This window comes from Lepisosteus platostomus, chromosome 4 (assembly GCF_059453375.1).
Source record: "Lepisosteus platostomus isolate fLepPlt1 chromosome 4, fLepPlt1.hap1, whole genome shotgun sequence".
NCBI lineage: Eukaryota > Metazoa > Chordata > Actinopteri > Semionotiformes > Lepisosteidae > Lepisosteus > Lepisosteus platostomus.
In genome coordinates, this window is record NC_142614.1 from 65,807,953 (window position 1) to 65,824,790 (window position 16,838).

At 36.7% G+C, this 16,838-nt stretch overlaps 1 long non-coding RNA gene across 1 annotated transcript in view; it reads left to right on the plus strand.

Moving 5' to 3' along the window:
• LOC148673632 (uncharacterized) overlaps positions 1 to 16,838 on the plus strand; it is a 225,950-nt gene that overhangs the window by 171,167 nt on the left and 37,945 nt on the right. Inside the window, exon 5 of the long non-coding RNA XR_015936073.1 lies at positions 7,953 to 8,080. This is a non-coding gene — a long non-coding RNA (uncharacterized LOC148673632). The remainder of the gene's footprint in view (positions 1 to 7,952; positions 8,081 to 16,838) is intronic.

The following is a 16,838-nucleotide window of genomic DNA, read 5'->3' on the forward strand; positions in this document are numbered from 1 at the left end:
TAAAGCATTTTGAGTGGAGTGTCCAGAAAAGTAAGTGTAAGAAATTATTATTATTATTATTATTATTATTATTATTATTATTATTATTATTATTATTATTATTGTCTTTACACTAAATGCAATCTTGTTTAGTCTCAAGACCTGTGTCTCAACTAAACACCTCATAGAGATTAAAAGCAACACAATTAAGAAAATTAAGTACAAAGGTACCATTCAGAGAAAAGATTTAAACCAGTGATGCACAACTCCTGTCTTGGAAGTAATCACAGGGTCTTCAGGTTTAATGACATAATTGAGCTAATTATTACTGTAAATGCACAAATTTTAAGGTTTTCAGTGGTTGATGTTTTAAAAAATCCCTTGATAATCTTCTTAGCTTCTACCCATAAGGACTGAATGTGTGCACCTTTTATTTAAGTTAACCTTTACTTTAGCATTTTGTATATACTCTAATAGCCTTTAATTATAATAATAGCTACCTTTACTTTTTAGAAGCACAGAACGTACACAGTGCATATAAATAATTATATATAATCAGTGTATAGCAAGTATTATTGTGAATGTTGTGTAATCACACAGGATGAATACAAAATGCATTATCAGACATTTGAAGGTTAGCAACTACTAGCCTTTGTGACAGTGTCCTCATTACAAAACGATTACTTTAGCTATAGCAGAAATTATCCCCCATTTCAAAGGCAAAGAAGAACATCAAAGATAAAGGAAAACTTTTATATGGCTGAATGTAGACAAAGCTTAAACCACATGTTGTTTTAATTTTATTTGTTTGTTTGTTTTTAATTGTCCTATTAAATGAAAATTGAAGAGAAAGTAAAGCAAGGTTGGCTCTTTAATAGTCTTAACTGAACAATAAGTTTTTTTTTATCTTTTTGTCCAGAGCCACTCCTCCCTTGGATATAATTTCTTCCATCAGGAGCTAAAGCGCAATAGACATGTGCATTTTTGTATGCCACATGATGTCAAACACAATTTAGAAATCCAGGTGTGACTGTTGCCAGCATCTTAAACTCTGTCACTCAATGTCAAATAAATAGAGGCAATCACCTTGTGACACAAAGGTTGATTTAAAAGGAAATGCAGCCTGGCTTCAGGCCTTCACCAGGATGCTGTGGGGATGAAACAGTTGTCTGCTTCTGTTCCAGAGCACTGCAGAGAAGCAAAGATCTATGAACAAACATCTATCCCTTAACCATTAATGGCACAGTCTCACAATGTGAGAGAAACATAAACGAAGCAAAAGTTGGTCTGCAGCAGAATGGCACACATTGCTGACTTTGGAATAGGTCTTTAAATTAATAATACTTTGTTTAACATTTTTTTTTAGCAGCCACCAGCTATGAGTGCACTAAATCATTCACCCGTAAGCATTCTGGTGACAGTCTGTTCAAATTCCCTTTTAAAAGTGGCCTTGTCATCCATAGCACTTATCAGACTATAAGAATTAAGAGATTGTTCGAAGGCATTTTAGAGCAATTTTCAGCTGTTATTCTTTTGCTAATATTTTTAATGCATGTTCAGAAATGAAAGAATTTTACCACACACACAAATCAGCAATCTATACAAATTTTATTTCTTGACACATACTAAACAATTTTACACAGAACATGTAACCAATGCGGTTAGCATATGCTTGCCCACAGAATGGATGTTAGTCCAGTTTATTCATGGTACAGTAGGAAGGGTTGATTTTCTCAACAGATAATTTCACCACAGAATCTCCTGTTCTCCCAGACATTGGTCTTCTGTTTGTTTGCCTACACTTTGGGTGCAATTAAGGTCTTATATTTTTTACAAAAAATTGGAGATTTCAGACTGAGCACTCAAATGGGTGACCATTCATTAACTGTATAAATAAACCCTCTTCTTTGCAGCTAAAAATGTGTGTCAGGTCAATATGTCATCCAGGATTAACAGACAGCTGTTACAAGAAATGACTTGTACTCTTAGGTTTGTCAGACCATGATCCCTAGACACCTGTTCGACTGATTCCAGAGCAGAACTTTCCTTTTTTTGAGATTTAAAGACCCTGCACTACTGTATAAAAAGTTAGAGACACACAAGACATTTTCTTATAGTAAAAGATAGAATAGAAAAGAATTGTCTCATAGTTCTTGCAAAGCTGTAGGTCAATAGTTGTGATTGTCAAAGATAAAGAAATTAACAGCCTGTCTTGAACGCTGATGAAAAAAAACAAGCTGCAATAAACAAAAATGGTATTTCAAAACGGATTCAAATGAAGAAAGGAAAACAGATGTTAATAAAATATTTTAAGATAAAAAAAACAGAACCAAATCTTTCACTGCACAAATTGTATTTTTACTGTATTTACAATATCCCTTGTTTCATTTCTGTAGTACAATATGTGAAGTCCTTTACAGCATTATATAAAACTCTTGAACTTTGTTACTAAACCTTGTAGAATTTCAAGTTGTATATTCAAAGCATTGCTTTTCCTGTTGAAAAAATCCTATCTTCAGTAAATATTTTAGCCAAATATAAAGACCTAATCCTAAAACATTCTCAATTATTGTATTAGAAGAATGAAGCTCCAGAAGATTTATCAAATAATGTTAAAAAAACATAAAATAAATCTTTGGTTAAAACTAAATGTCAATTACAGTATACTACAAGAAGAAACAGGCAGAAGCAATATTGTGGGAATACCTTCTGTAGTTTTTTTTATAGCTATGTTCATTTTAATGTATGATTTATCATGTCAGTTAATTTCGTAAACTGATTAACCCTGAGAGACCTCTTTGAACCAGTTGATATAGAAAATCTACTGTATACTTCAATGTGAGTTAAAGCTGTTGACTTTTCATCCAAATGTGAAAAAAAATCTATGATTGGGTCTCGCAGGGTTAAAGCTGTTCATAAATGAAGCTTGCATGATCAATCTTGTTTGATTTCATTAAAATTAAAATGAATTTATAAAAAAGTGAAGTGAAAAGGCACATAATAAAGATCATAAAACATTTTATTTTGAAAGATGATAGCGAGTCATATCTATGTAAAAAAATCAAAATTCTATATTTAATTTTTATTGCTTTGTTGTACTAAATATTTCACTTCACCTGAATTATATTAGTTCTGTGATAACCTTGTAAAAGAAAATTGTGAATACTTTGCAAATTCTACACACAATTTAAACAAATTACAAAAAGTTCTGGAGGAAACACTGTATACACATTGTATTTTCACTATTTGTCTAAGGTAAATAATTGCCAATATAACTTGTCTGTGTTTTAAAGAAATTAAATAATCGCATTAAGGATGACGTATAGATGACAAATGACATGGTGACTTTCCATTTCTGACAAATTTGTGAATATATTCAAATGTGCACAGATGTATAATTTCAGAATGATTTGTTTTCTTTTTTGTTGACCTCTGTAGAACAAAGAATGTATTCACCCTGAAATTAAGAGGAAAAGGTCAAGAAATTCAACAGCAAACTTTTCAAAAGACGAAAACCATTTTTAAGAAACCAAGCGAAAAAATTACAGCACAAACAAAAGCAATTGAAGTTTTTCACTGAACTGAAGAAACCCTACAAATCTTGATTGAATAATTCCCCATATAAAGTTTGATTAGCTGGTTAGCTGATCCAAAACAGAACTTTTTTAACCATGAAAGTTGCAATATGTCTGTAGGAAGAGAGAATAAAGAAACACTGTATTGCCCAGTGTTAAACACAGAGACTGTCTGATAGTATGGTCTGTTTTTACTGCTCAGGTGCTATGACCTTTGTTCCATAAGAAGACTAATATAATCTAGTTTTCGAATGATACCACACTCTAGATAACATACAGTACATGCTGTAATTTCAGAAAGGCAGTGTTCCTAATGAAGTAGAATTGATGTTCTACAAATAATATATCCTCAATTTGAACTTTCATGCTTTCTATTTGCTATCAGTTATCCAGTCCTTAATTCTCTTACAGTACATGCATTACCTTGGATGCCTGTGGTTATGGTATAATTTAGTTTTTATATGTGGAACTTCCCTGCTCAAAGTACTTTAAAGGTCAGTTTAGAAGACCTGCATTTTCAAAATTCATATTGATTATCCCTGAGACTTCTGTTACCATCAGGTCCTGAGAGCAGGATTAAAAGTTCAAAACAACTTAATTATATTATAAACTAAATGATAATTGTATTTTATTATTCAATTGTAATAATTATTGTTATTCAATAATAAGACAAAAATAATATATTGCATAAATGACCATCTTATTTTAAGTTGGTTGGTACTCTATGCTATCTTTATAATGCAAATATAGTGGTGCAAAAAGGTTCAGTCTGTAAAGTCTATGAAGCCACTTATTCTTGTCAGGTAATGTATGCCTAAAACAAATCTGCCCTCTGCTTCAAAAAATAGAATGCTCTTTCTTCTGTATTGTCTGGCTTTCTGTGCTGCTATTTTATTTGGGAGTCACACCGACTTTCATATAACTCCCCTCTGACAGATTCCCCTAGGCTGGAGCGTTAGCACTGTGGCTAAGGATTTGTGCCTGTGGCTGGAAGGTTGCTGGTTCATATCCTGCGACTGGCAGAGGAATCCTACTCCGTTGGGCCCCTGAGCAAGGCAACTTCATGTCAACTGCTCCAGGGGCACCGTAGAAATGGCTGACCCTGCGCTCTGACCTCAAGCTTCTCTCCCTGTCTGTGTGTCTCATAGAGAGCAAGCTGGGGTATGCAAAAAGACAAATTCCTAATACAACAAATTGTATATAGTCAATAAAGTGATCTTAAAAAAATCTTTATATGGCAGTTGAGAGTAGGGAATCTGCACACAATACTCCCTGGGTACTGTATAATCTAAATGACACACACTAACGTTTCTTTAAAATGAAATCTGTAATGAAAGTTCAGGAGACATGACAACAACCAAGTTCAATGAGACTTTGTGGTCAGTAATTCACAATCACTCCTGGCGTCATTACCTCACCTGAAACACTATCCATTCTGCACGTGATTGCCTTCTCTCCCTCGTGTCTTTTGCATCCCACCTCCACCTCATCTCCCCCTCTGCAGCTGTCCCTTGGTCACTCCTCACTCTGCATGGAGGCCCTAGCTTCTTCGTCCTATGGCCAGGAGGTTAGTCCTCAGCGAAGAGGGTTAAGCCATATTATTGTAACCTAAAACACCCAATAAACCTATTAATACACTGTTTTCTTGGTTGTTGTTATTCACAGCAAACACTAGGTCGTGTAACTGGTAATAGCAAACATGCATGCAGCTTTAAGTGTTTTTCATAATACACATACCAAATTTTCAGTAAACACTCCATAATCCTTTCAGTACACTTAATTCTTGTTTGTTGTTATTCCTAGCTAACCTTTTTTTTTAACCTGAAACTGGTACGTCACTTGTATGCCTATAACCTTTCCGGCCCTTATGAGCAGGGCCGGATTTTGGTGTTCATACGCCCTAGGCACTTTCACTCTGAAATGTGCAAAAAAAGGGGTAAACGCCAATTGAATTACGTTGATTGCCATGATGCACTTTCAACTATTCTGATGCTTAACCACTGTACTGTATGTGATTGATGGAGTGAGTTGAGCGACCATCACATTGATACTTCTAGTTTCTAGACTAGCCGCTAGATAGCGCATGATTATTGATTTGGAGCACCTAGAATCGATCGCAAGCATGTCGTTGCAGCTCATTTTTATGTTAGTCACTAGTGTTTCCCTCCTTCGTAGGCCCTAATAATTTCGTAGGCCATAGGCACTGTGCCTACAGTGCCTAATGGGAAATTGTTTATGAGTAGTATCAGTGGAAACTTGGCTCATCTTAGTGGATTCTATTTGGCCGCCAAATTTGGTCTATTAACTTCATTACTGTACAGTGGGCTGAAATGACAACAATTTAGGTAACTTTTTGAGGACCTTTCCTTGCTCTCAATGGAATCATTGACTTAACCTGAAGTCCCACTGTGACTAATAACCAGCAATCTCTCCTTGAGACTGTACTAATCTGAAATCTTGCCACGAGACATAAGCTGGAGTCTCGCCATGAGACTCAGTTTGCAACCCAATGCCCAGTCCCCCCACGGATTGCTGCTTTAACCAGTCCCCTTCCAGAGTTGATTTTTTTTTTGGCGCTCTCAGAAGTCTCACCATGAGACCACATATGACACTAGCGCTTCTAGATTTCTATTTCAACCACTCCACCACCACCACCACAAATGTTAATAAACGAAAGATTAGTTACACAGTTAAGAAGTTTGAATGTGCCAGAATTATCAAAATTTGTTCAAATCCCAACATCAACAGCACTAAAAAATTAATTTGTAATTTGTTTGGTCCAACAAAGGAAGATCTCTAAGGTCAGGGTTCCTGTAAAGGAATAGAACTCCAAGTAATAGTACAGGAATGGCTCAGAAAGAAAATGACATCATTTTATAAAATTATAACAATTTTATCACTAATCTAGTGAAGCAGAGCAGCTGTACAGGAGACTAAGTTGAAAAACAGTCTTTCCCACTGGTGAGGCATATTTAATAGATTCCACGCATATACATTTTATTTTGAAGTTGCATTGGTTAATTAGACAAATACGTGTAGGGGTTCGAAGTGTGAACAGATGTTTTCTCCAACCATCTGGAGAAATTTGAATGAAATATCAGACTGAGAGAGATCACTAATTGAAATACATACTGTCGCTACTAGTGTAAGGAATACCAGTAGAAGTCTATTCAACTGCAACTAAATGTGTTGTTTATTTTCTCATCTGTCACCTCCCATTGTACTTTTAATCAGAATAACTGTCATTAGCTTGAAGAGTTATTGATCCCTGAGGGGTATTTCAGCTCTTAAAAGGCTTTGTTATGATTATTGTATTTATATTTGCCAAGCACTTTACTTTCAATGGGTAACACAATTACATGGTTTTCTAAAGAAAAACTATTAATAGATTACTATCATCCTTAACAAGAATTCAGTTTGATTAAAATTGAATTTTTTTACAATGAAAAAGGGCACCTCCCTTTGGTGAATTTTGATACTTTAATCAGCCATTTTCTGTGTGAGGTTATTTGTTTCATGAAATGGTGCATAAGGTCTGAATGTTGTTGATGATTCCACTTGAGAATGTAATGTCATAAGTGAGTATTTTCAGACATTACTATTTATGAATTTCTCTTTGTGTAAACAAATATCAGCATTCAGTAGTCTGTTTCATGTCTGTCTCCAGACTCTGAGCTTGCGCAATAAAACCTACCTACAAGTTACCATGAATTCAATTTGTGAAGCAATTTCTCACAATATATCCATCTGATCTGCTTCATAGTGGGGATGTTGGCACATAATGGTTGCTGCATGTCACTCAAGTAGTGGGACACTGACTTAATGGCAGTAATGCTGTAAATAATCACTGGGGTGGCTGGCACCATGTGGCATGGTGTTCTTGCCTGACAAGATGATACCCTGATGCAACAAATGTACGATACCCAGGCCAGTTGTGAATCTTGGTTCTTGCCATTGGTGTAGTACCTGGCAATAGCATTTGAGCATGCACTGTATTTAATCTAACACTCAAGTGTTTCTACGAAGATGGGGTACACTCCTATAGAATCATGCCAAAACATTTCATCCATTTTCTAACCACTTCATCCAATACAGGGGTGGGGGAGAAGGAGTTGAATTATGAAATGTTGTCATCTTTGTACAATGTTACTTTGCAAAAAGAATGCCAACCATATTCCTAACATATACAGTGTAAACTCACCAGTGGGAAGATCATCAACGATAGGCATTTCCGCAATGATATTCTTAAAGGGAATAGGTTTATTCCATGATGAAAAGAGAAGAAACAAAACAGAACGTTTCAGGGCCTACTCACACATGAATTAGGCTCCACGGCCTAAACGTTGTGTTTTCTTCTCTTTTCATCATGGAATAAACCCATTACTTGTTCCTTTGCAGCCTACACATGTTGACGGAGCTACCCACCTGATATTCTTAAAATACTCGGAATGGACCTAAGCAAGATGGCCGCGGGGAGGAGGCAGCTGACTCAGCACGCGGAAGCAAGAAGAAGGAGGCGTTGGGTGGTCAGTAAATTTTGTATTGAACTTGAAGTTAAGGAATAACGGACTGGTACGAAACAGACAACGTAAATCGATTTACGGATTGTGATTCAGGATTGGTGTGGTAACTTCCTTAAACGGTGATGGAAAAAGAACGAGAACAGACAATGATTTATGGATTGCGATCCGAGTCAAGTGCAGGATTTTTTGATAAATAGCGGAAGACGTTGTTTACCTATGGACAGGAGAGTGGAGTCGGAGGTGAAAACGGAGAGTATTGAAAGGAAGCGCGGCTGTGTAAGTAATTCTGACTTTTTGTCTTGATTCAAAGTGTTCAGTCCCCCTATGACATTACAACAGTAAGAAATCTTTTAAGATTTGTAAACTGATTGTATTACCAAAATGCTTAGGGGAGCTTTCAGCTCCATTTACTGGTAACTTTTAATGGAGTGGCTTCAAGCAGCGGGAATCAGGAATTGTATAGCAATTACTTTGACAACATCAAATGGATATCATCCTGTGAATGACCCCTGTAAATGGCAATTGAAAAATTTATATTTTCTTTCTTTTTTGCTATTTGTAGTTGTACATTTCCTAGGCTGGTACAGAGAATGTTTATGAAAAATATGAAAAGAAAACAGGATAAAACATTCTTCCATACATTATTAGTATGCATAATATCACAATTGTGGTTATAAGCACTGTATTAAAAATACATGCAAACACATACTGTAGCAGAAGTAAAAAGCATGAGATAAAGGCATTGAAAATGAACCCAAAGAACCAAGTGTAAAACTAAATTATACACTAAAACCTAAAGAAAGTGAAATGTCAGATTCGCTCAAGTGGGTTTTAGAAATGTCAATTGTTTTAAGGTTTGTGTAATGAGCATGGACATGGTGCTGTACAAGACAAGGCTGTGTCACCCACTTAATGGAACAGAGTGAAAAGGCCTGAACCAGCAGATCTCACATTAAGAGCTGGATTATACAGTGTGTCATTAAGATAACCTAGAGCTAGACTATTCAGCGCCTTATACACAAGCAGGGGAACTTTAGAGTCCAGAGCATCTACATAGAATGCGGGTTATTTCTGATGGAAAATTGTTGTAGTTCACACACAAGCTGCAGAATTCTAGACATACTGAAGCCTATGTAGTCCCTTAATACTGTAGATACTCCAGTAAGCCAGTTAGGGAAGTCTACTCTCAATGAAATAAAGACATGTATCAGTACTCCAGCATTCAGATAGAGCAAAGGCCTTAACGGAACAATGTTACGCAGGTAGAGAAAATATATTCTGGTGTCATTCTTTATAAGCTTCAAATGGCAAGCCTAAGTTTTTTGGGTTTGATTTCAGCACCATCAATAAAAATGCTGAAGTCATCAACTATGTGAACTTGATGTAAGGATCCTATGAGAATAACTTTAGTCTGGTCACAATTTAGGTTAAGATAGTTCTGTTGTACCCATATCATATAAGCAGAAAGGCACTTGTACTGTAAATGCAAAAATTGGTCTGTGAGTATCCCCAGCATAAAAGTGAAACCTACTGTAAGTATGTGATTGCAAATAGACCAAGAAGTAACATGAAAGTACTAAGCAATAAAGTTTCCATCACTGACCCCTGTGGAACCCCCTAATTAAATAGGTTGATATCACCTTTAAAACAGTCAAAAACTGCACTTAAATCTGAAAAGAGGAAAAACATTAAGTTTACAAGTCTGAGCTTAACAAGTGCTGTTTCAGTGCTGTGTCTTTATTAAAAAAACTGATGACATGACCCAAAGAGCTCATTAGATGTAATTGTCACACCCTCTGCCGCCAGAGGGCGCTCCTACTCTGTCCTGTCCCTTGTTTCCTGTGCTTTGCTCTCCTTCCGGTGTCTCTCTCTCTCTGGGGCTATATATTTCGGGGTCACTTATTCTCCTGCGCTCAGCATTGACATTCGGATGTCCTGAGACCCGCCTAACATCCAGTTCACCCCACGTCCTCTGCCTGAGGGCATTGGTTTCTATACGACTCCTGAACTGCTGAGCCCGGGCTAACCCCCCGTTCCACGCTACACATATGGGTCTTTTTCTGCTCTCCTGCCTCTCCATGGTTTGTCCCTTCCGACATCCGTGACGGTAATATGAGATGGCAACTGAGTATTAGTAACAGTGCCTTGGTCACTGGTCTTAAACTTTAAATTAAGGCTCAAGACATATTTCTTTATTTTCTTTATCTTGTAATAATCTAATAATTAGAGGGCTATTTATTATAAAATAGTGCTAACCTTGTTCAGAGGGTGTTATACAGTATAATAGTCATCTTAAACCACGGTCTTCCATTCAGTTTCTGTAACACACTGTCTAAAATTTTATTTTCCCACTGCCTGGATCCCAGTGCAGGAAACCTACACTGAACAGTCATTACTTGACAGTCAGTGTAGACAGATATACTGTCTACAAATGGAAAATAAACAAGAATTTAGGGATTCTACTTGGGACCAGTCATCCTGCTAAGATCTCCCTAAGAGCAACCTGGAACAAAGTCACAAAGCAGCCCAGAACAACAAGCATTTGCAAGTCTCTTTTGCAACAGCTAATGTCAGTGTTCATGCGACCACTATCAGGAAAAAACTAAATGGAAGTGGTTTTAATGGGAGGATAGTCGGGAAGAAACCATTGCAAAGCAGTGAACTCTGCACATAAAACCATCCTTTATTAAAAAAATAAAAAGAAATGTAGATGGCAAATGGACCACTGTGATGTTACAGCGCCTTCCCGGTCCTATAATAGTCCAAATAAAGGCATACCCAATCCCATCTTTAAACCAGTAGTGACAGTGGAAATTCCCTCACTTTCAGATCATAATTAAGGATCACCCACTCACAAGAAGAGGTCTACTGTCTGTGATGGGCTCAACCAATGATCCTCTGGGAATCCTTGCACCTGTATTCCTATCTGTGAAGAGGATTTTGCGAGACTTAAGCAGAATGAAGCTCAGTTGAGTGAGTTATCTTGTGTTGCAGAACCAGGAAGGAAAAATACATTGTGCCTTTATGATTGGAAAGGCCAGGGTTGCCCCCTTAAAGCAACCAACTATTCCACGCCTGGAGCTGACTGCATCAGTGGTTGCTGCTCGGATAGACAGACCATTAAGGAAAGAACTTCATCTAGAACTGACAGATTCTATCTTCTGGACAGACAATACGGCTGTACTGAAATACCTCAGGAATGAACATGCCAGATTCTGTACCTTTGTGGCAAATAGAGTCTTAGCCATTCTGGAGTTGTCTAAGGTGGCACAGTGGCGATATGTCAGTACCTCCCAAAATCTGTCAGATTATGCATCCAGGGGCTAGAAGGTTGATAAGTTTTTGCAGAACGAGGTCTGGATCTCAGGACCAAGCTTTCTCAGAAGTTAAGAGCAGAACTGGCCTGAAATCCCGGATAATGCTTGAAGGATGGATACCGAGGACCCAGAGGTCAAAGGGGCTGTAATGGCAAACACTGTGACCATTAAGAATAACAATACAGTCAAGAATTTGGTTCATCATTATTCATGTTGGACAAAGTTGAAACGTGTGGTAGTCTGGATTCTAAGATTAAGGGACATGCTCCTTAGTTTTAGTAGGGCAAGTAGGATTTTGGTAGCCATCCCTCATCAGTTGAATAGAGAAAACCTACAGAGACAGGTGGAACTGGAGAGGGCAAAGGCCAAACATAGTCGCCTTTCTGTGGAAGACCCGACAAGGGCAGAGCTGGAAATCATGTGCCACGTTCCCTGAGGAAATCCACACTCTGCTTAAGAGAAAGTGCGTGAAGAGGACTAGTACCATTTACAAGCTCAATCCCTTCCTTCAGGATGGAGCTCTAGGAGTTGGTTGTAGACTCGGTAGAGCTTCTATGCCAGAGCAATCCAAGAAACCCATCATCTTGTCGAAGGAGCTTCACATTACTGCTTTGATCCTCTGACACATTCATGTAAAGGTTGGGCAAAAGAATTGCTACAAAGAAACCATTGTTAAGAGTGCAGAATAAGAGGAAGAGACTTGCCTGGGCCAAAAAACACAGTAACTGGACCTTTGAGAAAAGCTTCAGTCAACCTCCTCTGAACAGTTGATATTAGAACATCTGTTCTTCTAGTTGCATTGAGCTCAGCTTGTATTTCAGGGGCAGTTAGTCACCGGTTTTGCAGACTTGTGACTCTAATGAACGTATTCTCTGATTCTGAGATCACCTTTGGCCTGCCTGACCTTTTTAGGTCCTCATGAGTGTCAGTTTCTTCATATCATTTGATAGTCTTGGCCACAGCAGTTACTGACACATGCAAAGTTCTTGTGATTTGTCTTAAAGGTTGACCTTCATTTCTTAAAGTCACTATAGTCTTTTTTCCTTGTTTGCCGAGCAAATTTTGCCATCTTCATTCAGGAAATACAAATTTTTGCCCATGCTCCCTATATTTGTAGCAATCGTGGACCCTCACTTGTTTACCAATAATTGATGACAAAAGGTAAATGAGGTAACATGCTAGTTAACTGTGAGAACATCTAACAAAGACAATTGTAAACTTCTTTTAGTGTTCTAACACCATGTGATACACATTTCTGACTTTTAACTAACCTGGGCTTCGGACAGAAATCTACTTGCTTTGGGTGTTCAAAAATTAACATTTTCAATGTTCACTTTAGATTATAAGTACACATATCATCTAATTAAATATTAAGTGTTTACAGATGAGTTTATATAGTTTAAAGCACAGATAATCATGACAAACGTGGTTTCAAGGAGGTGTACTCAAACTTTTGACTGGTACTGTACATTCGTTTTTTGAAACCTGGCGAAGTTTGTTGTGGAGTCTGCATGAGCACAATCAGCCATAAGCCTTTCTTACAGTGGAATGTGGAAGCTATAATATGACTCCCTCCCACCCCACCCCCCCATGGTAGAGCTGCTCAAGGCCCTTAAGCAATGTTTCAGTCTGCCTGTGTCTTCAGTCATAGTTGTTTAAGTACGCCAGCCATTTTTACAACTTTACTGTAGAGAGGATCATGTACACTACAGCTGATTTGATATCATTCAATGTTTTTTGTTAATTGCCATTTTGTCCCTTCTGATACATTTTAATCTCTTTTATCTGGGTATTCCAGCATTGGTATTTTTTTGTAAATGGGAAATGTCCTCATCCAATAATTTTTATTTCTGAACAAAACAGAATATTTTTTTTATTATAATTGTAATTTAATCATGTAAGTGTAATAGGTTGAGACAATTACAGCAGACATTATGGATTGTGCATAACACCATAGGATATTTCAACACATAAATGTTATGTTTAACTCATTAGTATTCTTTGGTGAAGAGAATAGTGTTATTAATGGGTAAATTATGAGTTCAGTACCACTGGTGTCATGATGAGAAAGTATTAAAAATATCTGGACAAAGTCTTTGTTCCATATTAGTCACTACTACTGTATTAGTGTGATACTTCAGCCTTTATTTTACCACATCTGGAATTACTGTCACTCCTGGAATGTGTGTTTTTCTATGCTTTTTGCAGTGTTACAGAACTTTCTCTATATAGTGTTTTTTAAACTATAGGCAAAGTCACATTGCTCTCTGAAATATGCAAATGTATGTACATTATTGACATATTACTCAGAATTTACTTCATTGAGATACAAATCGGTTAAACTAAAATATTTCGTTGAGAAATAAGAACCATTTATGACAGATATGTATTGTTTTTAACATTTTAAAGAGAAAAAGAGAGATACCCAAAATGCTTTATATAACTTTATCGTCAGTGAGAGTTTAATTTGGGTGTGCAGTCCTGAAGCTCCTTTCAAGAGAAAAAAAAATACCTCTATTTATAATGAGAATTCTCCTACCCATCGCAAAGACAAAGTATGTCTGTTTTACACTTTAAAGGTTATATAATGTCTTTGCAGTCATTTAGAATTATGCTTCAATTTATATCTGTAGGCTTTTGCATCTGAGTTCTGACAGATGCAGGCAGATGATGTCAGGAGCAATTTATGTGTGCCACGCTGACTCGTGTACCTCTAGAGAGGCACACAGGTTTATGCTACAGTACTGATCCTGTCGAATGTATTGGAGGTCCTCCACCAAGTTTTCTGTGTCCCTTCACTCATCAAGCAGGTTTACTTCAGGGTACTTGTGCCATGGGTCTCCACTGGTTCATAGGTGTTTGTCTCGTCTTGCCCTTTGTTTTGATAAGTATATGATTCCTTGCTGTCTGAATCGGAAGCTCTCCAAGCGTTATCGAGGACTTTGGGGTGCTGGTTGTAGCCCAGTAAGTAAGGGTACTGAGCTCCACGTAAATGTAGACGTCTGGGAGTCCACAGAGAAACTACCTCTGTACTAATGAGGGGGAAAAGCTGTATTCCACCTAAAAGAACTACTGCAAATGTTAAGCTGACGTTTGGTAACTGTCTTATTAAATTGGATTCTCAGATTGATAAGATAATGGATTCCAAATTTCGGGCACCTGAGACACAAGATTCAGACAACAGCCCAAAATCAGCTGTGGAAGGAAGAGAAAAAACCCTGCTTGAATGAAACATCTAGATACTGTACATCTCCCACTCCCACAATCATTATTTTAGCATCTAATTTCAAATTAGAAAAAAAAAAACAGAAAATCCAGCATTTGTCTGATCAGGATGGTCTTCCATGGTTTAGAGAGCTCTAAATAGTTTTATTGAATCATAATAAAGAAACTATAGAAATTGTCTATAGGATGTACTGTAGGTGTGCTTAAAAAAAAGATCTACAAACCTTGGAGACTGTGATCTGTGAGGTGAGGAGAGGAGAGGAGACGAGTTGTAAATCACACTTCCAGACTATGATGATGTAAACAGAACAGAGTTAGATTAATTTAGTGTGTCTTACTGATCCTGCCATTTTATTCTTGCTTATTTATTATACAGGGGACTATGAGGAAAAGCTTAATCTGTTCACTTTCTATTTTATTTAGATCAATTAGGCTTAGAGCAAGAAAATATCAAAATCTGCAAACTGTGAAAGACAATCTGTAATAACATTGTGTTTTTGAAAAATATGTACAATCTCATAACTTACTAAAGTTGAAAACTGAACTGTTTAAACAAAATGACAATGCATAGGAAACAACTGTTTATACAGTATGCAAAGAAAGGGGCAAAAATGCATAACAGACACAAATGCAAGCCACACATACTGTATGGTATTATCAAATTAAACACTTTATTACATGTGTTGATGTACAGTATTTCCTGAATCTAAATTACTTTTCTGTGTCATTGAAGTGTTTTGAAGACAAATGCAGAAAATATCTGTTTTTCTCCTGATGTAATGTTAATATTAAAGGGAAGAAGAGCAATGAGGGGGAAGAAAATGTGTTACTAATTAAAAGATTCTATTCTTGCACAAAGCTTTGAATAAGTATTTCAGACTCAAGGAAGCAATGTTTAGTACTAGTCACAGTACATTGTATTGTTCCTAATCTAATTAAGTCTTTTCAGCTGCGAGCAGTGCATTGGGTGGCAGGATGTAATGAATGTGCTGCTTTATCATGTTGAATGTTGGTATAGATTCTAATGGCTCTGGGTGCATACTGTACGTGAGGAGTTTCAGTTTAATTGTTACTTGTTTGCTTCCACGATAACAGGAATGACTGAGTGTTTGATCAATTAAAATGATGAAAAGGTATATTAATTTAAAATGGGAAAATGCTCCCTTTCTTTATTATTTCAATAATGCATATAGCATGCTAGGCCTTTAATTTTCTTTTTTACCCAAAAATAAACACCTCAGATGGGCAGCTGAAATCTTCATTTCTTTATGTAGCCCCAATGAGTATGGTGTTATACGATTCCATTTTTCTTCTGAATACAACATTTGTTGTAGTGATTCTGTTTTGTGAGCATGTACATCGGAAAGTTGGAGTATAGATTTAGATAACAGTTAGCCTGATAGATTGCATTTATTATCCACAAGCACTGGTGGGTGAAACTCAGCTCTGAATACAAGGTGTGAGCAGGAATGAATTAGTCACTCTCTCAGTGTGGGTGACAAGGAGCTGGGCTTAAAGCCACCTACATGAAGCAGGAGCTTTTGTGATGCATAAAGGGGTAAAAACTGAACAATCCCACAAAAACACTTCAGTTGTGTTGGACCCATATGAGATGGACATTGAATTCTAATGAGGCATTTACTGTGCTTATTAAGCAATATGTTTTGCGATACTTCAAACACATATTGAGTGTTGTTTTTAAATGAGCCTGCTCTTCTAACCCACATATGTGAGCACATATGGACATGTCTTAACACATATGAAAACATGCATCTTTTTAAAGTGATTTAGAATGCTGTTCATGATTTTACAGAAATCGAATTTCTTCTTATCACAAATTTACTAAATATCTAACTTTGTTATTTTAGTTAGATATTTCAGTTTGCATTGAGGTAATAGTTGACTAATGTCTATGTTAGAAATGGGATGTTTAGTTATAAATTACAGTTTTGGGTCTTAGAATTTTTTCTTTGATATGCAATAGTGGTACAAATTGGCCCATTGCACTCATTAATATAAGCAAATAAATTGCTAAAATTAATTAACTAAAATTCGTTAATTAGTTAACTGATAAAAAGTTGACAGCTTTTCTTACTGGACAATAGACACATAATTAAATATGACTTAATTTTTCATACAGAGGACGTTTGGATATTAGCACCTACAGTACCTCCCATTGCCCAAAACCAGTCTGGAAGAAGGAAGCTGATTAAGCTTCA